At 42.3% G+C, this 27,561-nt stretch overlaps 1 protein-coding gene and 1 long non-coding RNA gene across 7 annotated transcripts in view; both read right to left on the bottom strand.

Annotated features, from left to right (window-relative positions):
- Positions 1-27,561, bottom strand: part of JPH1 (junctophilin 1) — a 620,000-nt gene that overhangs the window by 26,259 nt on the left and 566,180 nt on the right. The window lies entirely within an intron of this gene.
- LOC145510433 (uncharacterized) lies at positions 19,359-25,655 on the bottom strand. 2 transcript variants are annotated; one of them, XR_014057011.1, is made up of 2 exons: positions 23,933-25,655; positions 19,359-22,471 (listed from the first exon to the last, which is right to left on the bottom strand). It is a non-coding gene; the product is annotated as an uncharacterized LOC145510433 (long non-coding RNA). The 2 variants fall into 2 exon arrangements; XR_014057010.1 differs by having other exon boundaries at positions 23,978-25,655.

The following is a 27,561-nucleotide window of genomic DNA, read 5'->3' as shown; positions in this document are numbered from 1 at the left end:
CGTGCGCTGCAACTACTAAGCCCGTGCGCTGCAACTACTGAGCCCACACACCCTAGAGCCCAAGCTCCGTGACAAGAGGAGCCACTGCAATGAGAAGCCCGCAGGCTGCTCCTAGTGAGCAGCCACCGCTCGCCACAACTAGAGCAAACCTGTGGCAACGAAGACCCAGTGCAGCCAAAATTTTTTTTAAATGTTAAAAAAAAAAAAAAAAGCAATTCTTCATAAGACTTCAGATCTTAGTTAATGGCAACTCTATTTTTCCAGCTGCTCAAGCCGGGACCCTGTAAGTCATCCCTGTCGCTTCCCTTTCTCTCATGGGCCACATCCAAGGTCAGCAAAGGCGGCTGGCAGGACCTTCAACACACGCCTGACCCCACCACGTCTACTTCTTGTCACTGCTCCTGGCCGGGTCGCATCTCACCGGTTCCTGCAAAAGCAGACTTGATCTCCCTGCATCTGTCCGTGCAGTCCACCATTCCACTTCCCTTTTGGTTCCCTTGAAACTGCCTGACAGTAACCACCAGTCTTTCCTGGGTTACAGCATCACGTGCAAGAAAATGCCAACAAATGACCTGTTAGCCTTCCTTTTGGGCTGTGACATTATTTACGTAGAGCTAGCCTTGCAAAATCCAGGTATCCTGTGTATACAGTGGTGGTCTTTCTAAAGAAGAAATCAGTGTGTTAAGCAAGGAATACTCTTGATATGAACAAGAAATCAGTGTCTCCACAGCTCTCAGATAAAAAGCAAAGGTGTGATGTCTAAGTTTCTGCATCTGAAAGAAACTGCTTTCTCAGTATTGATGTGCTTCTCCGCTCAGACTAACTAGATGGGATGCAGCATATATGCCTGTGCTAAGGCACAGGTGGGGCCCTGAGCTGCCCCTCCTGACTTCTAACTTCCAGTCTTTCACACAGACCTATTCACTGGCATAGCTGCTGATGATTTTAATCTGCAATGGCCAGAGAGTCAGCAAAAACGCTTCAGTAAATTTGGTTTGGAAAGACTACTTCTGATGAGTCCAATCTTTACACTCATTAGTTCTTGAATGTTAATTTTCTTCCAAAGTTGCTTTTCTCTTTTGTAAAAGGCAGAACCAGGGATAGTAACTTCAAGACTGTGTTCTTAGGTCCTGGTTTAGAACAACTGACAGCATCAGCAAATAATTCTCTCTTTTTCCAGGGCAGTCCATTGCTTCCTTTTCTAAAGGCATTATCAAGTCACATAGATATAAAATGTAGCTTAAGGGGTGTGCTATCCTCACTGAAATGTGGCATTTGATATTTCAAGGGCCCAAAGTCTTGCAGAGGTATGATGACATGGGCTTTGAAAGCATGGGTAGCCAGAGACCAGGCTGAGGCCAATCTAGTCACAGATGGTTCCTGTCCATGAGATCAGAAGTTTTAAACCACATTATATTAGTAGCCTTAGAAATGCCTCCACAGAAGCATAATTCATATCAAGCCCTTGGCCTTTTATCAAGCGGAGATAGGAGGATGAACCAAGATACCCAAGATAGCCTATGAACCAAGATTCATATGAAGAATGTGAAATGTTTTCCATTACATGTATTACTGTCATGTTCATAAAGATCTAGGCAATATATTTCCTCTTAAATTTAGTGCCAGGAAAAATCTGGTCTCTGATGACATGTTGGTGTGCTTCCTTGCATCATACAATGAGAACCACACTATCTATTGCTTCTCTTTTTGTTACAGCTACTGGGAAACCTGGAATAAAATTATCGTCAATCTACGTGTATGGTTGGAGAAGGCAATGGCACCCCACTCCAGTACTCTTGTCTGGAAAATCCCATGGATGGAGGAGCCTGGTAGGCTGCAGTCCATGGGGTCGCTAAGAGTTGGACACGACTGAGCGACTTCACTTTCACTTTTCACTTTCATGCACTGGAGAAGGAAATGGCAACCCACTCCAGTATTCTTGCCTGGAGAATCCCAGGGACGGCGGAGCCTGGTGGGCTGCCGTCTATGGGGTCGCACAGAGTCGGACACGACTGAAGCGACTTAGCAGCAGTAGCAGCATGTGTATGGTTATCTCCTCTAACAACATGGCTTAACATTCCCTGGTGTCAGGAACGCTCTTATGTATGTGACTTATAATGCCCTGCAAATCCTTTTTGGAGACTGGCCGGATATCGAAGAAGATTATTGGATCAATAAGCTCTTATTATACTAAGTTTTCTGAACTCCAGTCCCTGACAGTGTGTGAATGCTTAGGGACATATGTGATTTACTTGGGGACAGAACAGCCAACCATGCAGTTTCCTTTACAGATTTTTTTCTATATCCAGAACATTTTCAAGCTTGGAAAATAAGTCCTCATTCTTAAGCACATTATAGGCTCTATTCCCTAACATTTTATCAAACTTAATAAGCCTAAAGGTTATATCCTCCAGACAGGCCAGGCCAAAAGCACATTTCTAATCCTTGGCTGGAATAAGCTAAATAATTGGCTATCTTCTACTTTATTCTGGGTTTTATAAAATTTATCTAAAATTTACCTTGCTGTGTAATTTACACATTAAGAAAAATCTGGTGTAAAAACAAATGTAAGGGATGTTTTATTCTTGAAATAATGTTTAGAGAAAAGTCCTTTTACTGAGTGTTATTCTACAGTTCAAACACATTACACTAAATAAGACTAAAACTTCATTTTTATGAGAGAAAATATTTGCTCATCATTTATCTGATACTTGGATAGTACCCAGAATATATAAAGAACTCTTACCACTTATATAATAAGAACAACAATTAAAAAATGAGCAAAGGACCTGAATAGACATTTCTGCAAAGATACACAAATGGCCAGTAAGCACATGAAAAGGTGTTCAATGACACTAATCTTAAGGGAGATATAAATCAAAACCACAATGAGATACTACCTCATACCCACTAGGATGGCTACTATTGAAAAAATAAAACCACTCAAGGTAACAAGTATTGGCAAAGAAGTAGAGAACTTATAAACCTGGTGCACTGCTGGTAGGGATGCAAAATGGTGCAACTGCTGTGGAAAACAGTATGGTGGTTCCCCCACAATGAAAAATACAATTGCCACACGATCCACCAATTCAACTCCTTGGTATATACCACCCCAAAATTTAAAGCGGGGTCTCAAAGAGATATCTGTACACCCATATTCATATGGGCATTATTCACAATAGCCAAAAGGTAGAAACAACCCAAGTGTGTATCTATGAAGGAAGGGATAAATGAAACATAGCCTAATCGTACATGGAATGCAGTGGATATGGGCTCAGTCCTGTCCAACTCTGTGTGACCCCCTGGACTGCAGCCTGCCAGGATCCTCTGTCTATGGAATTTTCCAGCCAAGATTATTGGAGAGGGTTGCCACTTCCTACTCCAGGGGATCTTCCTAACCCAGGGATCAAACCCGAGTCTCCTGCACTGGTAGGTGGATTCTTTACCACTGAGCCACCTGGGAAGTCCACATGGAACGTTGCGTGTGTGTGTGTGTGTGTGTGTTGCCTATGTGTGTTAGTCACTCAGTCGTGTCTGACTCTTTGCGACCTCATGGACTGTAGCCTGCCAGGCTCCTATGTCCATGGGATACTCCTGGCAAGAATACTGGAGTGGGTTGTCAGAATGTCAGTCTTAAAAAGGAAGGAATTTCTGAGGCATGCTATATCATGGATGAACCTTCCATGGAACTTAATGCTAAATGAAATAAGCTAGTCACAAGAGGACAAACTTTGTATGATTCCATTCCCAGGAAGAACCTAGAAGAGTCAATCTCCTAGAGTCACAAAGTAGAAGGGTGGTTGCCAGAGGCTGGAGGAGGGAGAATGGGGAGTTGTTATTTAAAGGGTATAGAGTTTAGTTCTGGAAAATGAAAAAGTTCTGGAGATTGGCTGCATAGCAGTGTGAATGCACTTAACACAGCTGAACTGTACATGCAAAAATGGTTAGGATGGTAAATTTTATGTTATATGTATTTTGCAATGAAAAAAAAATCTAAAAAAATCACCCATGAATAAGTATTTCTAGAACATTCTATGTATCCAGAGGAAGTGAGAAGACAAGACCAAAGGTTGGGTCATCAAACGAGACATTGCTTCACTAATCCTGGCCGAGGCGAGCTGGGGAAGCTATGTCAAGCAAGGGGAATGGTGCTAAGAAAAGGAAGAGCCAAGGGATCTTTAAGGGAAGAAGTGTTAGAACTTTGAAATATGCAGGCAGCCTCCATGTTTGTTTTGCTAGCTCTTACCATAAGGCTTGGCACAGAGGCAATCCTCAATTATTGGTGGAATAAATAAATAGGTAAAGGGACTTCCCTGGTGGTCTAGTGGTTAAGAATCTGCCTTGCAATGCAGATTGCAGGGGACTCGGGTTTGATCCCTGGGATTCGCTGGTGGCTCAGATGGTAAAGAATCTGCCTGCAATGCTGGAGACCTGGGTTTGATCTCTGGGTTGGGAAGATCCCTTGGAGAAGGAAGTGGCAACCCACTCCAGTATCCTTGCCTGGAGAATCCTATGGACATTCATGTCAATGTATGGCAAAGCGACTACAATATTGTAAAGTAATTAGTCTCCAACTAAAATAAATAAATTAAAAAAAAAAAAAGAATCCTATGGACAGAGGAGCCTGGTGGGCTACAGTCTATAGGGTCACAAAGAGTCGGACACACTTCCGACTGACACTTTCACTTTCACAGGGAACTAAGGTTCAACATGCCACAGAACAACCAAGCCCACACACCGGAACTAGAGTCCATGGCCTGCAATGACAGATCCCACATGTTGCAACTAAGACCTGAGACAGCTAAATACATATATAAATACTTAAAAAAATAAATAAAATAGGTAAGAAGGAGAGAAAACTAAAAGACAACCCCAAGGTTTCCAACTTGGTATGCAGATGAACAGCTTTACTACACAGAGACGTTATATAGGTGAGAAGGACGGACAGTTTGAAAGGGGATACATTCAAGCAGGATTTTACACGACCTAAGCATTTCAAGTTGGAAATGAAGGGCTGCAATGCAAAGTTAAGGGTCAAGGTGAGCAACAGCAATGTGGGTCAGGTGATCACAGATGGTGGAGGAGTCCATCAAATGAGTATGTCAAAAAAGCAAAGAACCAAGAATGGAGACATGGTGAACTTCCAGCAGAACCTTTCAAATCTCCTGTTCTTGGGTAAGACCTGAGCTCCTCTTAGGAATGAAGCAAGCCACATCTGAATTTGTCTGAGGCAGCTGCACTGGCTGGCTGATTTGGAGGCAGATGAAATGAACCAGCATGGTTTAGAGTCTGAGAAAGGGGTCGTCTGTCAACCTTGCTCTGTGCGGGAGAAAGGTGACGGGAGGATTGTTGAGAATCTCCGAGATGGCAGTTCTAACAGGAAGGCCCGGGGACATCCTGGGTGCCCCAGCAGTTAAGACTCTGAGCTTCCACTCCAAGTGGGGCAGGTTTGATCCCTGGTCAGGGAACCAAGATCCCAAAGGCTGAGCAGTGTGGTCAAAAAAAAGTTTTAACAAGATCACTGCAGAAACCAGTCCAAAGAGGGTCGGTGAGGAAGGAAGAGAGGAAGTAGAGGAAGCAGGTGTGAGCCACATGCTGGTGACTTCTGACCCAGAAAGGAAGGAGGAAATTTGGACAGTAACCAGGGGGATTAGCTGGGCTACGGGAAAAGGCACTTTACTTGTATCCATGACAGCAGATCCTGTTGGAAGGTGGGAAGAAAGATGCTCAGAGAACAGGAGAAAATGAAGAAGCTTTGAGAAAGTGACAACTATTGGAGTCGTGTCTTAGATGCAGAAAAATAAAAGAAACAGGAAAAAAAAAATGATGGATTGATTCAGTGTTTAAAATTATTTAAAGGATCCTAACCTTGCAACCTGATCCAGTATTCCTGCCTAGAAAATTCCATGGACAGAGGAGCCTAGCAGGGGAGCGTATGGGGTGGCCAAGAGTCGGACGCGACCGAGCACAGCACACAGCACAGCAAGCCTGAGACAGACAGAGAGTGTGGACTTTGGAGACCAGACAGACCTGGGTTTAAACCCACTGATCACGTTCTAGCTGTGTCACCTTCGCCTCACTTTCCTTACCTGGCGATGATATTACCTTGTACAGTTGCTAGGGTCAGAACTGAGTGCTATGAAGTACTGAGGACTAATGCAGAGAGGGTATTTAGTTGATAAATGGCCACTATTAGTCTCTGGCTGAAATGCAGGGCTGGTAGGGAAAATCCGGGTGCTTAAAGAGGTGAAGATTTGGAATCAGCATTGTACAAAAGTTCTAAGAAAGGAAAATGAATTGCGACATAGGACTGGGAGGACCTGATTTTAGGCTGACATGATTTTGCATCTCTTTCTGGCAGGGGTCTCTTCTCTAGAAGAAGCAGAGAAGGATGAAGGGGGCCCTTGATGCAGGGCAGAGACCTGAGCAAGGAGGATGGAGATGAACCCACCTCAGAGCTCTGGGAAGGGGGGAAGGGTGCACTGCCAGTGGGAGACTCTGGGCCACATGAAATACAGAGGGTTAAGTTAGGAACCGCTGACCAATGTGAGGCAATCAGAAAACTGTCAAGTCATATAAATGCAGACCATTATTACAGTTTTAGGTGCTTTTTAGTTGCTTAAAATAAGGCTTCTTTCCTATGGCCGATTTCATAGAAATGGCCTTATTTTGACTAAATCTCACTTACTACTGAAAGGGGTGGGCTTCCCAGGTGACACTAGTGATAAAGAACCCGTCTGCCAATGCAGGTAGATGTAAGAGACACAGGCTGGATTCCTGGGTTGGGACGATCCCCTGGAGAAGGGCACAGCAACCCACTCCAGTATTCTTGCCTGGAGAATCCCAGGGACGGAGGAGACTCATGGGCTACGGCTCCTAGGAGCGCAGAGAGTTGGACATGACTGAAGTAACTTGGCATGCATGTACTGAAAGGTGTATCTTTAGTTCAGGTTATCAGGCTTTTAGTCACAAAAGGTGGGTCAAACTATTTCAAAATGGATGCATATTCGGTAAAATGAAATCAGATATAATCATGACCACATTTCTTTTTAGTGTTGTAATAGAAACATCTGGGTGTGCCTAAAAAGAACTTCAAACCCTTCGGGATCTGAGCAGACCCTGTGGGTAGTGATGAGAACTGTCAGGTCAAGGCTGTTTGTATTTCCACGTCAGTGTTGTTATGCTTTCTGTCCTTTACCAATGGTCACTGTGGTGACAGATTAAAAGTATGACTAACAATTAGAGCAATGTAACACTATCTAGTGGTCGAAACACATGCTGGCAGCTAGCAATGTTCATCCGAGTGACTAATGGACCCCAGTGAAGGGTCATGGGCAGACCTATTTCCTCTTCATGGGGCAGACGCCCACTGGGTGTGCACTTGCTGGTGCTAACATGATCCCATTTCATAAATACTTAATCACTAAAAGAAAAAAAACGCAAACATTATTCATGCCTTTAAAATGACACAAACTAGTGAAACATAGTCTCTTAGGTAGTAAGATATCCATTTTGTAAATTACCTAAAATGGCTCTCAAATGATCCCAAATCAACCAGTTACACTTTGACCTGGTGACCACTAAAGGCATCGGCTACTCTGTTGGGCATGGAACGCTGAATATGAACTTGTTGGGACTGGCTCCGCAAACCATTCTGCATCTGAAGTTCTATCATATTCAAAATATGCGTTTGGAAGTTGTTGGGTTTAGGCTACCACTGCTTTTTGAGGAATGACAAAGTAATAGGAGTATAGTTATTCTCTCAGCAAACCAGTTTAACTCACTTAACCTTTCCTAGTAGGAATGTTTCCTTGTAGGAACTTTTCTTTGTAGGAAATGTAATTCAGCAACTCCACTGATTTCACACCTAATTGGTGACAAGGACGCAGTCCATATTCCGTTTTAAAAAAGATACAAACGAACTTATCTACAAAACAAACAGAGTTACAGATGTAGACAACAAGTGGAGGGTTACCGGAGTAAGGTGGGGGAAGGGATAAACTGGACGACTAGGATGGATACACACAGTACTATGTACAGAACAATAACCAATAAGAACTTGCTGTATATAACAAATGTGTTTTCAGTCACTAAGTCGTGTCTGCCTCTTTGTGACCCCATGCACTGCAGCCCGCCAGGCTCTTCTGTCTATTGGAGAGGGTTTCCATATTTTCCTCTAGGGATCTTCCCAACCCAGGGACCAAACCCATGTCTCCTGCCTTGGCAGGTGGATTCTTTACCACTGAGCCACCTGGGAAGCCATGGGGAACTCTATATGATACCCTGTAATGGCCAATATGGGAAAAGAATCTCAAAAAGAGTGGCTATATGTGTAACTGATTCACTGTGCTGCACACATGAAACTAACACAACACTGTAAGTCGACTATACTTCAATAAAATTAAAAAAAAAAAAAGTTCTTGACTGCTTTCACTTCAAATTTTCAGTCTTTTGTTGCAACAGATATTGGGGACACTAATGTAATGAGCACAAAGGATTTACTTGACTTACATTAACCTTCTAGTTTTGAGGAGATGACTCTTGACAGTTCTGCTTTGCCAGACAGATTAAAGACCACAATTAGAACTGGAAGGGCCTCGGAGAGCCCACGAAGTCCTTCCCCTGTGGTCAGATAATGACTCTCCCTTCTGTAGGAATTTAAAACTCAGAGAGACCAAGCAACAAACTCAAAGTCACACAGCGATCCAGTGGGATGAACGAGCAGAGGCCAGGTCTCCAAAGGTTTAGGGCAAAGCTGGGTAGCTATGCTGTGAAGAGAGATTTCTGTACTGCTGTCTACAGATCTTGTTGTAGCAAATGTCCATGATCTATTTCGTCTTCAAGTTATAAACTTTCCTTTCTGCTATAAATATTCCTTCATACCCACAGTTCTTATAGACATGCTTTCTCTTTATTGAGTCTACTGCCCTCCTTATTTCTTTATTATCTTTAATATCAATAGATTTTTAACTTGTACTGAAAAATGCAGATGAGGCGCTTTCTTCTCCTATATATTTTTTAAACCAGTTTTGGCTGACTTTCAAGTGAAATGCAGCTTAGAAAACATCTTACTAAAGACTAGGGGAAAAAATTGGTTTTCATCAACGCTATTCTTCAGCAGGAACATTTTAGGTGGTGTTAAAAATACTGCAGATTCATCTAACTCATAGTTGCCTTCCTCAAACCACCAAATTAGTAATTAACGCCTCCAAGTTTAAAAGGAAATATCAGAAGATCATCTAGCTCCTCCTGAATTCTTAAAAAGTTTTCTTCTTTTTCCTTGTGGGAATCTTAAAAAAAAATGTGATTTTATCTGTTTTTAAGCATTTGGCTGTGTTAAACCAAGAACAGAAAACTTTCATCCCATACTCAATGGATAATAGCTTACTTACCCCAGGACACTGAGAAAAATGGTGGCTGAAACAAATATATAAACCAGGATGGTTGTTTTTCTGCTCAGTACCTTTAAATAACACTTGGTATAATTTGGACTGGGGTGGGGTGGGGTGGGGCGGGGCAAAGGCGGTTTTGAAGATGAACACATGTATGTTGAGACAAAAAAACCTGCGTGCTTCTCCTTCATTAGAGACGGTGGTGGAAATGCAAAGCAGAATTCAAATTAAGTAAAAGGGTCTTGCTAAATTCTGGCTCAAATAATAGGAATCTTTTCCTTCATTCTTGATAGACTGTCAATGAGTTGCCTCAATAAAATATCCTTGTGGGGCTTATAATACTTGGATTATTCTTGACCAAGAGCCTGCTGTTGGCTTGAGTTTCTGCTCTAGACACTTTCTGATGAACTTTTAACCTCTACTTTTCTTCATAGTGGAATTAATGGACTGCAGGGCCTGGGAGGCAATGCCATGCAGGTCGGTGGGATGGATGAACCTCTGCAGTCACTGGGGAATGTGGGGTTGCCTTCCTGGATCCATTCCTTAGTGACAGATGCACTGATTCCAACGGAAGTACCCCTCACCAGTCTGAAATTCAGACTGAGTCTCCAGAATGTTAAGAAGAATTCCAAGCAGAGAGCACACTGCACATGCTAAGAACAAGGCAGAAAGTTTAGGCTCTGAGCTCTGTTTGGGGCTTCCCTGGTGGCTGCTGCTGCTAAGTCACTTCAGTCGTGTCTGACTCTGTGCGACCCTATAGACAGCAGCCCACCAGGCTCTGCCGTCCCTAGGATTCTCCAGGCAAGAATACTGGAGTGGGTTGCCATTTCCTTCTCCAGTGCATGAAAGGGAAAAGTTAAAGTGAAGTTGCTCAGTTGTGTCCGACTCTTAGCGACCCCATGGACTATAGCCTACCAGGCTCCTCCATCCATGGGATTTTCCAGGCAAGAGTACTGGAGTGGGATGTCATTGCCTTCTCCGTCCCTGGTGGCTCAGATAGTAAAGAATCTGCCTGCAATGTGGGGGATCCAGGTTCGATCCTTGGGTTTAGGAAGATCTCTTGGAGAAGGGAAGGGCTACCTGCTCCAGTATTCTTGCCTGGAGAATTCCATGGACAGAGGAGCCTGGTGGGCTACGGTCCATGGGGTCACAAAGAGTCAGACATGACTGAGCAACTTTCACTTCACTTGGCACTTAGGAAGGGGTTTTCTCTGAGGCCCAAGAATTCAAAGTCTACTGTCATCTTGTAAAGGAAAAAGCAGACTGAACTCAGGAGGGATAGGAAGAATTACCCACCAAACCCTAAAGTCTGCCCGCCCCCTGGCTGAGAGTGGCCCAGTGTCAGCATGAAGGTCCTGGGCCTTCCCCACTGCTTCTCGGCTCTGACAGTTGCTGAAGGTCCAGGTTTGCCTCCCAGCATGGGCTACACTTTCCAGGTCAGGTTTCCTGAATGTGCTAAGTGTCAGGCAGTGGCAGGAGGACTGCAGACAGTTCTTTTTTCCCTTTCAGTAGTTTCAGTAGAATCACAGAATCTACTTAGAATGACAACAGAATTGATGACTGAAGGATGTGCCCCTGTCTTACAAGTGCTCGGGAGAAGAAGCATGAGAAATCCACTCGTACTTGAGGCCGAGAACCTTGGAGCCTTGAGAGACTCTGGAGGACGCTGGTGGAAACCTGTAAAGTACGTTTATAATTCTGGACCTCAATGGACTGTAATGGACACAGTGGACACTGTAATGGACACATTCTTCACTCTGCTCTGACATGAATGAGATGGGGCAGGAAAAAAAACCCCTCTTTACAGCTTCATATGCAGTCCCTTTGGGTTGACTAGTTACCCTGAAAACGTACAGGACATCAAGGCAAGGAGAGGCTAATGAGAGCCAAGCATCAAGTCAAGAGCAAGCCCATCTCAAAGAGGTCTCCATTCCTTAGAAGGATGTGGGGATGCCTCTGCCCTCCAGTTTCTTCCAGCGAAGAACTGAAATGTCTGGGAAGTGTCATCTGTTCCAGAGTAAGGAGGAGAGGTAAGGATTAGCCTCTTTCCATGCAAGAGAAGGAAGCTTGAAGCTGGTGAGTGACTTGCTGCTCTACGACTCTGCTCCTGGGAGCTTTTACTGACAACACTCATGTCCTGCTGTCCCATGTCTTCCTACTGACATGTCTCCGGGTTTCAGATCACGTGTGAATTTGTGCTCTCTAAAATAACCGCTCCTGGCCTGTCTTCTTTCAAGGCTGTCCAAATTCTCATTTCATGATCAGCTCCTAATGTCTGCTATGGCAAACAAAACCTCAATGTACTCAATGATCTACAAATGTCCAGAAATGCCTTCAAATTATTTGCTATTCCAGGCAACACCCCCAAGTCTACTTAACTCTAAATTCACTGTTCATTTTTCTTCTCCTACTTATTATATTGTCCATGTCACCATCCTGCTCTGACCCTTCTGTAACTCTGGTGGTGAAATGAAAGCTTTTTTCCCCCCTTCATTTCTCTCTGGCAGGTGATCACTGTTGGCAACAGTTAATTGTAAATAGGAAACTTCTCTGCAATGTTTTTCTTAGACGTCACAAGAGCAGCAGCTCAAATAGGTGAGCCTGTACAGCCAGACAAAATAAAAAAGGTTCTCCTGCTCAGAGAACAGACTCTGTTATGATTTCAATACCTTTAGACCATCAAATTTTTGCACCTGGTCTTATGTCTCTGGATATGTTCTAAGGTCTCCTAGTTTATAGTCTAGGGGAACTTGAGTAGAATTTGTATCCTGCTGTTGTGTGAAAACTGTATAAATCTTAATTATGCTGAATTTCAGATTTCTACTTCTACTTCTCTGTATGTTCATTCTATTAGTTTTTGAGAGTTTGATATTTAAACTCCAACTAAAAATCTTAACTTATCTACCTTAAAAAACTGTAATATATATAGTTGAACTATATATAACCTTGTTCTGTATTTTCCAAGTCTCATGTAAATGTGTTATCATATTTTCACAATTAAAATAATAATAATAAATTTTTAAAAAGGTTCACATGCTCATCTGAGAGAGAAAGATCTCTGTTACTCCCTGAACTCTGAGACACTACAGTAAGTCACCGCAGTCACACATTTTAATAGGATAAATAACTTCTTACTATTTAATTTTTAAAATATTTCTTCCATAGTGCTGGCATAATTTCAGAAACCAGCTTATCAACCATGGTTCTCAAGGTCTGAAATTTAGATGCTATCAGATGACGAAAATCACTAAAAAAGTAGTATTAAACGTCTGCTGGATAGGTTTAATGTGACAGTTAATTTCGGGGGGAAGAATACAAAAATATATGCAAGTATATAATATACATACATTTTAGTTATGTGCATACTGATTGCATGGGCTATGGAATGTCTATTTGCACCAGCAAACGTTAACCACTGCTGAGCATCTTTTCTGGCTTGTTCTCAAAGCAAGTATCTATCTAACTGTACTTACTCTCCTATAATGAAATGTGTCTTTGGTGTTGTTCAATCTCAGGGAACATGACAGGTAGAATCAAGACAGACTAAAAATCAACCAACCAAACAAAAAATTTCAGGAGTGAATAACTGAACCAAAATATTAGCTAAAACTCTTGTACTGACCACTATCACTGTTCTGGTAAACCAGTAAAGGCAGGGCTGTTCGTCATATTTTCAAGTTATAATTTCATTATGTGCAGCACCAGGCTCAAATAAGGCTTTATTATACAGTTATTATGTAATTCAATTCATGGGCTAAAAACATCTATGCCTGGAAAGCCTAGCTGCAATCGTATTGTCCTTGACTTTCGGTAAGATGTCGCTTATAGGGGAATTCAGGGATCAGATTTTAATTCTGAAATAATATAGCACATTTGCAACAGCCTTCTAAGCTGCTGAGTGTTTTCATCAGCCCTTTCTTTTGGACTCTGCACATTTACGTTGACCTGAAATTGAAGTTTTGAAGTAGGATCCCAGGGTGTCCTGTCTGCTGTTATCTGAGCCCGCACAATCCGTCTCAAAAGCCCATTTTTCCGTCCCTTAGCCATCTCCTGGCAGACAGCCCCGCGCCCTGCCATTTGCCACTTGATCTGGGCTATTTTAATTTTGGACAAGCTGTGGTAGTAGGCTATATTTAAATTGGCCTGCTCTGTGCAGAAACATGGCAAATTCACGTGGCAGCTTTTCCCTTCTTGACATAATCCAACTGTGCTTTGGCTCCGAACTAGCTGCATGAGTCTGTGTCCCACACACTGGCTTCCCTCCCGCCCCCAGCGTCCCAGGTGTTTACCACCAGAAAGGTGCAGGTCGGGGGTGCGGGGGGACTTCTGGGGGAAGGGAGTAGAGTTGGCCAGGACCCAAGGAGCAGTCACCCAAAACTCCTAATTGAGACACATGAACAATAATGAAAGAAAAAGGAAAGAGCCCTCCAGCTCCTGCCTGCATGCTCCTGGAATATCTGCAGAATGATTTCTCAAAGGCCAAACTGTAGATATGAATTTTTATAAAACAAAATGGATCTACTCAAAGAGCCTTAAGGGAAACTGCGTGCCCATAAAAAGCCAGCTTTCTCAGGTTTCTGAGCTTTTAGGGAAGCCCAGTGGACATTCTAAGAAACACTTGGTTCTAACCTGTCCCTCCTGACTGGCTCTGTTCCCATCCTCTGCCAACTGTCTATGGACTTCTGCGCTAGACAGAAGGCGTATGTCCTTTACTGGTGTCAAGCTCTTGCTTCAGAGAAGAACAAGCCAGAAAAGCCCCCTTAAAATCATTGAAAATTAAGTAAAATGTAAAACCTTTCTAGAGAACTGCTCTTGAGGTTCTGTAAACTTTTACAGCTCAAAAACTACCCGAAAGCCAGAATCTACTGTGAAGACTCTGAAGACAGTTAACTTTTAAGGGAATATTTTACAAGTCTAGGACGTCTGCCTTGAGACCTTAATGTACCAATGCTGTACAAACATACTCATTTTGCTGACAGTGGAATTAAAATACAGACTAGTTAAAAGAGCCTCTTCATCTAGATGGTCTAGGGAGCTCAAGTACAGAAATCAGAATTTCTGCCTATTTACTTTTGAGATGTTTACTTTAACCACTTGAGCCATTAGACTTCACCTGTGGTCAGCTGAGATTCTACTGGATTTTTTGCTGAACAAACTTGACTATCCAAGCAGGTAGTAAATAACAGACTTGGCCTCTCTTTTCTGGAATAAGCAAGAAAACCGTCTTAGAAATGTCATGTTAAAAAAGCATTCACCCACACAGACTTGTGAATTAATATGAAACCATTTTTAAATGTCCCTAACAAAGGAGGGGCCCTCTGGTAGACTATTTGGTTACACGTAGTCAGGGCTACAAGCTTTCAAATTTATCTACACAGTAGCAAAACAGAGAAGAAGAAAACGGATCAAAACAAGAGATGCTTGTTTTTACTAGAAGGCACACAAGTGTTACTGAATACCATTATGCTCTGAATATCATGGAAACACAACTCAAAATAAATCCCATATTACCCTGAACACTCTAAGCTTCTGAAGAGCTACTTTCCAATTACAATAGACAAAATGCTATTTTCTTTCTCAAATGAATTCCCCCAGGCTCCCTGGTATTCTTTCAGGTAATAAAATAACCTAATATCTTCTTACTTTTTCCCTTTTCCTAAAATACTGTTCAAACTCATTCTAAAAGGCAATAAAACAATGGAAAAAAAATGTGAGGGACTCTTCACCACAACTACACACAACTACTCAGAATAAATCATGCATTTATGAGTCAGGATCAAGGACCTGCCATGGAAACGCTGCCAAGGGGAGTATAATTTTGGCTACATCACAACAGATAATGGGAGCATAATGTCCCTAAAGGACCCTCAAAGCCTTTAATTTGATGGCTCTTATAGTCATTAGGACTTTCTTCACATAACCAGCTCTTCCTGCTCTGAGAACAGAGGGAAGCAAAAAAGCTCTTGATGAGATACCTTCTTAGGTCAGAATTGAGGCAGGAGAGACCAATCTGGCGTTAAAGAAATAGTGTAAATGATTATTAGCACTTCTGAAGACCTCTTTTTAGTAACTTTCTAAATATTAATTAGTTATTTTAATAACTTTTTTATATTGTGTGCTTCTCTGATTATTACCAACTAAAACACACACATTTATCTTATATACTCTAAGATTACACCGGTAGTGGTGGTTCAGTTGCTCAGTTGTGTCTGATTCTTTTGGGATCCCATGATCTACAAGCCCTCCAGGCTCCTCTGTTCATGCTTCCCTGGTTGGCTCAGCAGTAAAGAATATGCCTGTGATACAGGAGGTGTGACTTGATCTCTGGGTTGGGAAGATTACAATATGGATACATTATTTCTAGGAACAAGAGAGTAAAGAGAGTAAAGTTGAGGGAAATTCTACCACATTTCTTAAGGAGCCTGTGAAAGGAATGAACATTAGCAGACAAAACCACAGGTTTGTGAGCTGAAAAAAAAGGGGAGTCACAGGCCAACGTTCGCGTTTGGAGAAAAAGCGGTTGAATGAACGGGACACATCCCAGAAGGGTACACCAGCGATGGGCAAGCTTTACACCACCTGGGTGACGGTGGTGAAACACTTGAGGCTGGGAAGGTGTGAACAGGGTGGTGACCTGTGAACTCTGCCCTCTGTGGCCTGGAAGCCAGCCTCTGCCTTGGGTCATTACACAATCTGATGGGACAACATACAAAATGTAGGCTCCTCTTAATTGATTCAATGACTCATAAGCTACACAATATAACCACTGGCAAAATATAAACATCTGGGAGATATATACTGTATTAAGTTAAGCCCCCCTAACTTACAGGTTTCCCTGCTGGCTCAGATGGTAAAGAATTCACCTGCAATGCGGGAGGCCTGGGTTCAGTCTCTGGGTTGGGAAGATCCCCTGGAGGAGGGCATGGCAACCCACGGCGGCATTCTTGCCTGGAGAATCCCATGGACAGAGGAGCCTGGTGGGCTACACAGTCCAGGGGGTCGCAAAGAGTCGGACACGACTGAGTGACTTAGCCTAGCAAGTTAAGCCAACCAGTATCCATATGATAAGGGTGATGATTACTGTTGACCTTTACTGAGTGATTTTTTATACTCCAGGTTCAACCTGCATTATCTGTTCCAAGAACTTCCTGTGCAATAGCTCCTGCAAGCCCCAGGGGACTACTAGCTAGTGAGTAGTGGGAAGCAATTTGCATTGAAGGCAAGAACTGTACTCCCCCAACCCCATTTTAATTGAGCCGTAGACTTTTTCTATGATGGTCTTTCTTTTCATTCTCTCCCTGAACACTGGGTTTTTTCTCATCATCTGAATTACTAAAAGATGAACGTTCTCTCCCAATTATGATTAAATTAACATATACATTTCTCTTCTACATGAGTGGATTCGTGTATATAATAACCTTTTAGTGATAAACAACTCTTGGCTTAAATAAATGAAGAATTGACACTGTCAAGCAACAAGTGATTATTAGCTGCACTAGCTTTCCCTGTGATTTTGCTCCAAGGTAAGCGAATTTTTTTTTTTTTTCCTAACAACATCTCCCTGGTAAGACGCTGAGATGTTGCTGTCTTTCCCTGGGATTTCAATGGGTGACACACCCTAAAACCCTCAAAGTGGGCACCTCACCCCACACTGGTGGCATATGAAGCTCTCTGCCTGCTGGACCACCATGAGGCCACCTTGTCACCCATCCTGGTCTCTGCTGTCTCCCTCCCCACCTACCACCCTTGATGTGTCCTTAGGTGTCTCAGTATTTGTGACAATCTGTTGGCACTTAAAGCCTGAGACCTCCATCGACAGCATATTGTTACAACCACAGCATAAATGTAATTCTTGGATTAAATGAGCATAATGGAAACTGCACGGTCTCCCTGGACTTGCTCTATAAATGTAGACGTATCATTTAGGATTCACAGACTCCGAAAGTGCCAAACTAAAAATATCTCTTACATCACACTGGAACACCCTCAAAGTTGAGTTTGTTGCTGTTTGTCTAAGCCCTTCCTATAGTGGTTACGAGCATGGGTTCTCCAATCAGACTGCATGGATATGAATCAGCTCTCACTGCTTGCCAGCCTGGAATCCAGGGCAAGTTACCTACACCCTTGGGACATCTCTGTTTCTTCTTATATAAACCCAGAAAAGTGGTAGAACCAATCTTGCAGAGTTATTATGAGGACTACAGATGATACATGTAAAGTGCTAAAAACAGAAGATGTAGATAAAGCTGGGCACAGAATACTCAATACCACTGTAGATAATATCTATGCATTTAGTTAACTGAATAATTTAAAGAGATATTAAATTTCTAAATAAACAACATATTCAAATAGATCAATAAAATCTAATAAAAGTAATAAAACTAGGGAAGTCTCCCTCTTCTCTTATTCCTTACTCACCCTGATATTAATCCAGCAGAGCTAACCAGTGTTAGTGTTTTTAAAAAAGATTTTTCCGCAGTTATTTTTAAAGATATACAAGAAAATAGAAATACAAATTTGTTTTCTCCTTTTCTATAAAACAGGAAGCAATATATATAACACTTTCACTTTCATGAAATGTAACCAGAAAACTGTGACCAAAGCATTAGGTAGCATACTGTGCCAAATTACTGCACCTGTGACCTTCGTGAGGGTTGACAGTGACTATAGCTACCCAGGTGAAGCAGGGGGGCTGGGGGTTCTGGTCAGAAGACCTGTATTTGTGTCCTTGTCCCACCTGTGCAATGCTGGGCAGCTTACTTAAAAGTCCTGGAGAAACGGAAGTGGTTGGCAACATGTTTGTTGTGGGAGTATAATGAGATATGAAAACTTAAGGACACACACACACACAGCATTGTTACCAGTTAGAAGCTATCAGAGCCCATGGGGCCACTCTTTCTACTCTGGAAACATCTGCAGGTGAATGTGGAGAGTATACATCCCTATTCCTGATCCAGCATCTGGCCAGCCCAATGACTTTTCTTGTCAAGGGTCACAAAGGTCTACTTTTCCTTGAGGAATCAAGAGCTGGCATGGCCTGTGCTCTGTGCCATAGGTCTGCTTATCTGCTTAGTCCACTTTCCCAACATGGATTGGGTTTCTAGAGTTGCTCTAAACTGTGTCAACAATAGTTTCTACCTGACATGAGGCTTAAGGTCTGGAGATAATTGAGAGGTACACGGGGGAGGAGAAGATGACACCTGAGACTCTAGTGGTTTTCACGTCCTCAGAAGCAGCCAAACGTGTTCAGTCCTCTGAAGTGAAAGTGTTAGTCGCTAAGTCGTGTCCGACTCTTTTCCACCCCATGGACCGTAGCACGCCAGGAATTCTCCGCCCATGGACTTCTCCAGTCAAGAATACTGGAGTGGATTGCCATTTCCTTCTCCAGGGGATCTTCTCCATCCAGGGACTGAGCCCACGTCTCCTGTGTCTCCTGCACTGGCAGGCGGATTCTTTACCTTCTGAGCCACCAGTCCTCACAGAGCAAGGCTAATGGTTTATAAATATGATCATAATGCCCAAACATCTTCTAATTAAACCTGGAATTATTAATCATGATATCAATATATTTCACAAAATCTGTCCCTTCTGTGCTCCTGACATGGTGGGCTGGAGCTGTTTTTTCATCTATAAAACAAAGGAGTTAGAATGAGAATTGTAATTCATTCTTACATCAAAATTTGGCATACTTTTCCCCAACCATATGAAATCAGACAAACACGCCTATGTTCTGGCTTGCAAGGACCTATCTCCATCTCCTCAGCTTTCCCCTGCCTCCTACTGACAGCCCTTCCATAAAACCTGAGAACTCCCAGGTCTGAAACTATAAGCTAAAGACCCCTGGGAAAGTAGAAAGTTCTAAAGTTCCCTTCTACCTGAATATTCAGTAACTGTGGAAGCTATACTTTTGTTTCTAGAGAAATTCCCTTATTATATATAAGTAAAATCTAGGCCTCTCTTTATTGCTTTTTAATTTTTCTTAAGAGTGATAACAGTCTTGCTACTAAACCTGCTGCTAATTTTTCTTTGGTAAAGAAAGTTAGATGTATCAGATTTAAGTAAGACAGGTGAGTATACCTTCTAACTAAAACTTCCCTATAACTTGAACAAATAAAGCACCTTAAGTAATGGCCTGTACACAGCAGTCAAATCATCAGTGCACAGTGACAAATGAAGTTGTATGTGTTTTACAATCACAAAGATCAAAAAGCTTGACAACAAAGGTTTATACACATGATCATAAAGCCCAATCATCCTCCAGGATTGATGGCTGATTATTTTTGTAAGTGCATCTCTAATGCTAGACACAGTCTTCAAACATTCTATAATCTTTTAATTAACCTGGAATTATTAATCATAAGATCAACTTATGTCACAAAATCTGGAAACTAAGAAAGACCTCGGAGATCATCCAGTTCTAACCAAATGCTCTGTGCAGATCAGAAAGCTTAGGCCTAGAGCAGTTAAGGTGACAAGACACTCACACACACACACAAATGACAATAAATGTACAATACTACCCTGAAACTACTAAACATCCATATTCTAGGAGCTCTGTGAAACACTTTACGAACAAAATTACTAGACTCTCTCTACAACCCTTCAAGGTTATTATTCTATTATGTATAAGGAATCATGCTCTGAAAGGTGGTGGTCTGTTCAAATAGACAGAACACAGAAGAAGCAGAACTGGGTAAGTTTCACGAAAGAGCCTGTACTCTTTCTTCCACATTAAGGAAGGAAAATGTGTGTGGGGGGAATCTGCCAACTTGTGATAACTGTTGACATATTATACTGGTTTTTGTATTTAAGTCACACATAACCCTGATAAAATGATCTTTCACTAAGTTGAACTTTCACTAAGTTGACCATTCAGATAAAAAGATTCTCAACAATTCTGTGAGCTACAAACAAAAAACAGGGAATCAAATGGCATCTCCAAACCAATTCTGCTACCACTGTCCTCCCAGGATCAGAATGTGACCAGTGGTCACTTGGGCATGTAAGGCTTGCCTTAATATAGTAGGAGCAAAACCCCTTCTGATCCACCAGTGAGCCAATCTGGTGAAGAGAGACGAAAATACTAAGTGGACACATCTGTTTACCCAATTATTTCAAGCAAACAGACCCAACCCAAGGACCCAACACACTGAAACAGCCCCATCCTTCTTTGGAAGCAAGTGTTTGTGGACAAGTTTCTCACTTAAGTTTGATAAGAACATTCTGTTTTCATGAGACTTTATCAAAGGCGTTCAGTGTTCTGTTGATCACCAGAATCCAAGTGCACAGGCCCGGCTCCCCACGCCAGATCGGCTCCTATCTATCCTGTGTGGCCAGTGGGACCGACCCCAAGGCTGACTTCACTCAGTCCACAATTATCCCCTCACATTCCTCCTTCGATGATCTTATGTTGTGGGATAAATCTCCTTAAATACAGTTGGATTCCCCCTCCTACACCCTGTCTTTTTCTCATAACCTCTGGGGCTACCCACTGCCAGCCTCTGCCCTCTCTGCAACTGCCATCCTTGATCTCAGGATGGGCTGGAAGACAGGGAGAGGTGACACAGAAATGACCATGCTGGCTCTTAGAAACCCTCAGAAACACACTTGGGATGCTGCCTAACCCAGGTGGAGGTGAGGACACTTTCCTGATGTTCTGGAGTTCCCACTTACAGAAGGCTCACGACGCGTCAGGCGTTACACAAATTCCATCTCATATGTTAGCTCATTTAATCCTGATGTTCCTCTGGGAGGTCTCCATAATTACTCCTATTTTTACTGATGAAGAAAACAAGGCTGAGAGAGGTTAAACAACTTGCCCAAGGTGGAGTCAAGATTTTGCCTGACTCCAAAGCACGTGTTCTTCCCACCTGGCAGGACCTTCAATTACAGAGTGTGAATAAGTTCAGTCCCTCTGACCCATCTACCACCCTCGTTCAAGTTCTGCCTGCCAAAGACCCAAACTATGATCAGGGAAAACATGTGAATATCTTATTCTCAAACAGAAGACCCAGTGGCTATCTGCCCAATGACGGAATGCACCCCAATCAGAAAGTTTTGATTTCATCTGAGTCTTTATTAGGATAGAGATGTCAAGAATACTCATGCTGTGGCAGTGCTCTAAACTGTAGAGAAACATTTTAAATGAAGAACTTTAGAAGGGATATGTCTGAATTTAAATAGGTACTGCAAGATTTTACGAAAGGCACTTTACTGAACTGCATCTTGGCTTTTTAAAAGCTAGTTCATGATAACACTGCTTGTGATATGGGGTGTTTGAGGCAAGCTAAATGTCCATCACTAAGTAAGTCAACTGGTGAGCAAAAGGGGGTGTAGGCAGAGACTGGTATACCATGAAAGTCAAAGTGTTAGTTACTCAGTCGTGTCCGACTGTTTGTGACCCCATGGACTGTAGCTGCCAGGCTCCTCTGTCCATGGGATTCTCCAGGCAAGACTACTGAGTGTGTTGCCGTGCCCACCTCCAGGGGATCTTCTCAACCCAGGGATTGAGCCTCGGTCTCCTGCATTGCAGGTAAACTCTTTACTCTCTGAGCCACCAAGGAAGCTCTGGAATACCATGCAACCCTGAAAACCAATAGCCCAGGGGTATATATGGCCAGTGGATAAATCTTAACACAGTATTCTCGAGGGGCAAAAATATAAACAAAACTAAAAGAGTTATATAGGAATGTTACTAATCTATTAAGCATAACTACAAATAAAATCCACCACCACCTACTTGGGCTTCCCTGGTGGCTCAGTTGGTAAAGAGTCTGCCTGCAATGCAGGAGACCCAGGTTTGATCCCTGAGTTGGGAAGATCCCCTGGAGAAGGAAATGGCAACCCATTCTAGTATTCTTGCCTGGGAAATGCCATGGACAGAGGACCTGGTAGACTACAGTCCATGGGTCACAAAGAGTCAGATACCACCAAGTGACTAAACCACCACCACAAATAAAATAAGCTGTGATTTGGTGCCATTCATATAAACTACAAAAAAAAAAAAAAATTGAAGACGACACTTTTCCCATTATACAGAATCAATGACGTGTGATGAAAACATCTATTACTGAGGATTTCTAGAGGGGAAGGGATGGGCCTGGGTAAACAGACAAAGGGGAAGAGGGGAGAGAAGGGGGGTCCTGCATTCAGAAAGTCAGGACCTGAGAAGTGTGATTCCTTCAACCTTCTACACTAAGGGGTTCAGCAAAGGAGAGAGGAGGAGAGGGAGGGATGGGCGGAGGGGAAGGGGCGGGGCAGGAGGGGCGACACAGGAGGAGACAGTCAGAGGGTGCTGACCCCAGCTCACAGCTTCGCCTCTGTGCCATCACTGTCGTCTTGAAGTTCTATTTCCTGGTGGTATAATACCCCGTCAGTAGTTTGGGGAACCTCCAATGCACTCATGTGTACACAGTCACCCCTCAACTCTGCACAAGCAAGCCTGGATTAGACCCGGTTTGCAGGCCTGAATACTAACAGAAATTGAAAATGGCATCTACTGCCATTAGAATTGGACCCTTGGACTGATTCCGACACAAGATGCTCTGTTTTCTTTTTATAAATACACAGACTGGTAGAGTATAAATACTGCAGAATACAGAGACCAAAGAAATGAAAAGAGAGGTGAGCCCAAGATCAGATGTGATTGAAAAGTCCCTCCTTTCCCCTCCCCCTGCACCCATTGACTCCAAGGGTGGCAGTAATGGTACCTCTCCTTCCCTGGAACCCCAGCCTCGGAGAGCCTGCCAGCCTCTCAACCTCAGGCCGGGTGGGGAGGCGCTGGGGTGGTGGGGAAAAAGCTGCAGGGAGCCAGGGGTGGTGAATGAACTCCTAAACAAACTCTCCACTGACACATCACTAAAAATAAGTATGCTTACATGCATAACACATTTTTGGAACAGTACCCTGAACTCTCTCTTTTCTCCTCTCCAGGGACTTAACATCTCATACTCAAGCTTTATAGGAAATCAAATGCAGGTACAACAACGCTGAGCACGGCAGGTAGGAGCTTTTGATGTCTGGGATCGATGCTCATCTGCCAAGACGCTAAGGAATTGCAGAGCACGGCTGGGCACCATGTATCAGCTGCTAGCCCGTATCCCGGTCAAACGCTGATAAGGCTCGCTGGGGCATTGCCTTATTTAGTCAGACTTCTGGGCCCAAACACCGGTGCACGGTGACAACTGCGCATGCTATTCCCAGTGCTCCTCCTCTCGGTCCCTGGTGCTGACACACCAATTACAAAAAGTGTCACCATTATTTAAACAGCCTCTTGCCTTTTCTGGCAGCAACTTTCTACCAAGAACAATGGTAACGATATCACAGAGAAACCTGAACCTCTTCACTGGGCAAAGAATTCCCATAAGGAACACCAACAATTAAATTCTAATTCTTACGGCCTTCCACCACCCTCGATCCAACACTGAACAGATTATACATGAACACTTTTATTGGCTAAACTGCTTATGTGTTGTAGCATAGCATATTATGATTCTACTTGGCTATACTGCCTCCCCCCCCCCATAAACTAGTATTATTACTAACGATTATTTTTTTAAAAGCAGCTTAAGTGTAGAGTCTCATACTTGGAAGTCAATAATTTGATCTGGACCTTACTGTGCTTGGGCTTCCCTGATGGCTCAGTTGGTAAAGAATCTGCCTGCAATGTGGGAGACCTGGGTTCGATCCCTGGGTTGGGAAGATCCCCTGGAGAAAGGAACAGCTACCCACTCCAGTATTCTGGCCTGGAGAATTCTGTGGACAGTATAGTCCATGGGGTCACAAAGAGTCGGACATGAGTGAGCAACTTTCACTTCACTTACTGTACTCTTAATTGCACCAATAAATATGAATCTTGTTTCAGTTCAGTAGCTCAGGTGTGTCTGACTCTTTGTGACCCGATGGACTGTAGCATGCCAGGCTTCTCTGTTCATCACCAACACTTGTTTATCTACATACAAACGTGTATGTGCATAAACCACTATATGTGTTTAAATTGCTTTCTGCAAGAAATCTAGCACACTAGCAGTTTTAATTGCTTAGACGATGAGGAAGCTCTTTCTGTACTGAGAAGGAGAATTCCAATACGTACTGCTAATTAAAAAAAACACAGAGTATGGAGTAGTGGGGATTCCAGTTATAATCCTATATAAGCTATTTCAAGACCTAAAAACCTATAAAAATCATAATTTTGTAAGCTTAGTGTTGAAAGGTATCTGACAGTAACACCTGAATGCAACTAACATGAGGCTATTTATGGTTATTATTTATCCCACTTTGATGTGAATATTCAGTTTCCCTGGAGAATTAATTTCTTTCATCGCTTAGTGCTGCACAGATCCCCTGGGGGTGTTATGTCATTTATACTCCATGGACCATATTGCTTTTCTAAAATCCAATAAATTCTGAATTCTATAACCCATCTGCACCCAAAAGGTTTTGGAAAGCAGTTATGGACTTGTGGTATGTAACCATCTGTGTCAAAGGGAATAAAATGTATATCTGTGTGTATAAATTATCAGAAAAAATTTATGAAGTACTAGTAACACTGGTTATCTTCAGGGAGGAGAAGTGGTTAGTGGGAGTCAGGAGTGTCAGTCCGTTCCATTTTGTAACTTGAAACATTTGAATCGTGAACCTGTATCACATTTTCAAAAAATAAAGAAAATTAAAAAAATTTTAAGTCACCCATTATAAGCATGCTACAAGAACCTGATCTATTTAAAATACATCCTATTAACAAGTCTGGCTGGCAATGTTTCACACCCACTGTCAGTGGATCCCTTCGGCCAAACTTCCTTAGTCACTGTGAACTCTGGTTTCTTTTTACTCTCGTCCTGAACATACTTCCCACTCTTCCACAAAATACTGTTTGCAGTTTGTTTCTTAAATGAAGCTTTTGTCTCCCTAACTCAGCTGTGGTTACTTCGTTTATGTCTGTACATCTCTAAAATTCATGTAGTTGGCCAGATATGTTTGCTTATTTGTCCTTTTTTTCCCTTATTGTACTGGAATCTCATGAAAGTAGGGAGAAAATGTTGCTTTAAAAACTTTACTTGGCAGTTTTTCTGAAATAAATGGTTAATTATACTGTGTGTGTATCAGGTCTTCCTAATGAGCCTTCGAGGGCCTGCCCAAATACTGCATAAATATTAGCTAAACGGAATTAAGCCTAGAAAACAAAAATTACTTCACAAGAAAGCTTTATAATCAAAATAAAATGGAAAACTCAATCAAGGCAGGTTTCTGAAGGCTCAAATGCCACTTGTAATGATAATCAGAGGTAGAGTTCTGGGATGACAGAGAACTATTCTGAATTTACAGTTGCCAAGAGCTGATACATGCCCTGATGGTAAAGAAAACTCAGTTACATTTTGGTGCTCCTTGCATGCAGATGCTATGTGCTATGCTAAGTCGCTTCAGTCGTGTCCGACTCTGTGCGACCCCACAGACGGCAGCTCACCAGGCTCCGCCGTCCCTAGGATTCTCCAGGCAAGAATACTGCAGTGGGTCTCCATTTCTTTCTCTTGCATGCAGAAGCAGTGATCTAATAATAAATGCTCTGAGTTGGGACTTCGCTGGTGGTCCAATGGCTAAGACTCCGTGCTCCCAATGCCGGGGGCCTGGGCTCAACCCCTGGTCAGGGAACTAGATCCCACATGCCACAACTAAGAGTTTGAATGCTGCAATGAAGACTTGACACAGTCAAATAAACAAATAAAAATTTTAAAAAAAGCTCTCAGTTAAAGAAACAAGTTATCTACTAATCATGATAAGTCCTGAGGACCTAAACTAAGAGCCAAAATCTTTAAAAACCATAGGCTACTAAATATAGAAATAACCCAAATCCTTATCTTAGAATCCTTGAAATCACTTCAAAATGATTTCTGAAAAGGTCACTAAATTGCATTCATACACATTCTCATTTTAACAATCAGTCCATTTTCTTTTTTTAAGATGGGAAGCAGAGACTTTTGAAGAAGAGTAAATTCCATCCAGTGAAGCAAAATTTCCCTGTATGCATTTCATCCAAGTCCATTGTTCCGGTACTGGTAACAAACCATTCCATTTGAAACTATTAAAAAAAAAACAACACCATCCTGAATAAAAACTATATATTCTCTCCTTTTTATCCTTGGAAATTAATCCTACTATAGAAATTCACTTTCTCTTTTTAGGACAATTTTTAAAATTTTATTTATTTTTAATTGGAGGATAATTGCTTCACAATATTGTTTTGGTTTCTGCCATAGAAGCAACATGAATCAGTCATAGGCGTGTGTATGTGCCCTCCCTTTTTAACACAGTTTTCTTTTTTTGGCCGAGCTGTGCAGCTTGCAGGATCTTAATTCCCTGACCAGGGATGGAACCCAAGCCCATGGCAGTGAAAGTGCTAAGTCCTGACCACTGGATTGTCAGGGAACTCCCAAGAAATTTACTTTTAAGCCATGCTTATGTAGTCACAAAGAAATATGTCTAAATAGTTTTCAATACAAATACGTACTTGTAACTGATAACCACTGAATTTTTTTAAGCCAGAAAAATGTTGGTAAGAATTCTAAGTCACTAAAATTGTTCCATGCATCTGTGTCTCTTATTCTGTCTCGCATATAGGGTTATCGTTACCATCTTTCAAATTCCATATATATGCATTAGTATACTGTATTGTTGTTTTTCTTTCTGGCTTACTTCACTCTGTATAATGGGCTCCAGTTTCATCCATCTCAGTAGAACCGATTCAAATGTATTTTTTTTAATGGCTGAGTAATATTCCATTGTGTATATGGAACAATACAGTATACTAATGCATATATATGGAATTTGAAAGATGGTAATGATAACCCTATATGCGAGACAGAATAAGAGACACAGATGCATGGAACAATTTTATGGACTCTGAGGGAGAAGGTGAGGGTGGGACGTTCTAGGAGAATAGCATTGAAACATGTATATTATCATATGTGAAACAGAACACCATTCCATGTTCGATGCATGAGACAAGGGCTCAGGGCCGGGGCAATGGGATGATCCAGAAGGATGGGATGGGGAGGGAGGTGGGTGGGGGGTCCAGGAAGGGGAACACATGTAAACCCATGGCTGATTCATGTCAATGTATGGCAAAAACTATTACAATATTGTAAAGTAATTAGCCCCCAACTAAAATAAATAA

The sequence above is a fragment of the Giraffa tippelskirchi genome, chromosome 6 (genome assembly GCF_054371585.1).
Source record: "Giraffa tippelskirchi isolate mGirTip1 chromosome 6, T2T-mGirTip1v1.2.pri, whole genome shotgun sequence".
In the NCBI taxonomy this organism is placed as follows: Eukaryota; Metazoa; Chordata; class Mammalia; order Artiodactyla; family Giraffidae; genus Giraffa; species Giraffa tippelskirchi.
Note: the sequence above shows the minus strand (reverse complement) of the source record. Positions and strands in the feature narration are given on the sequence as shown.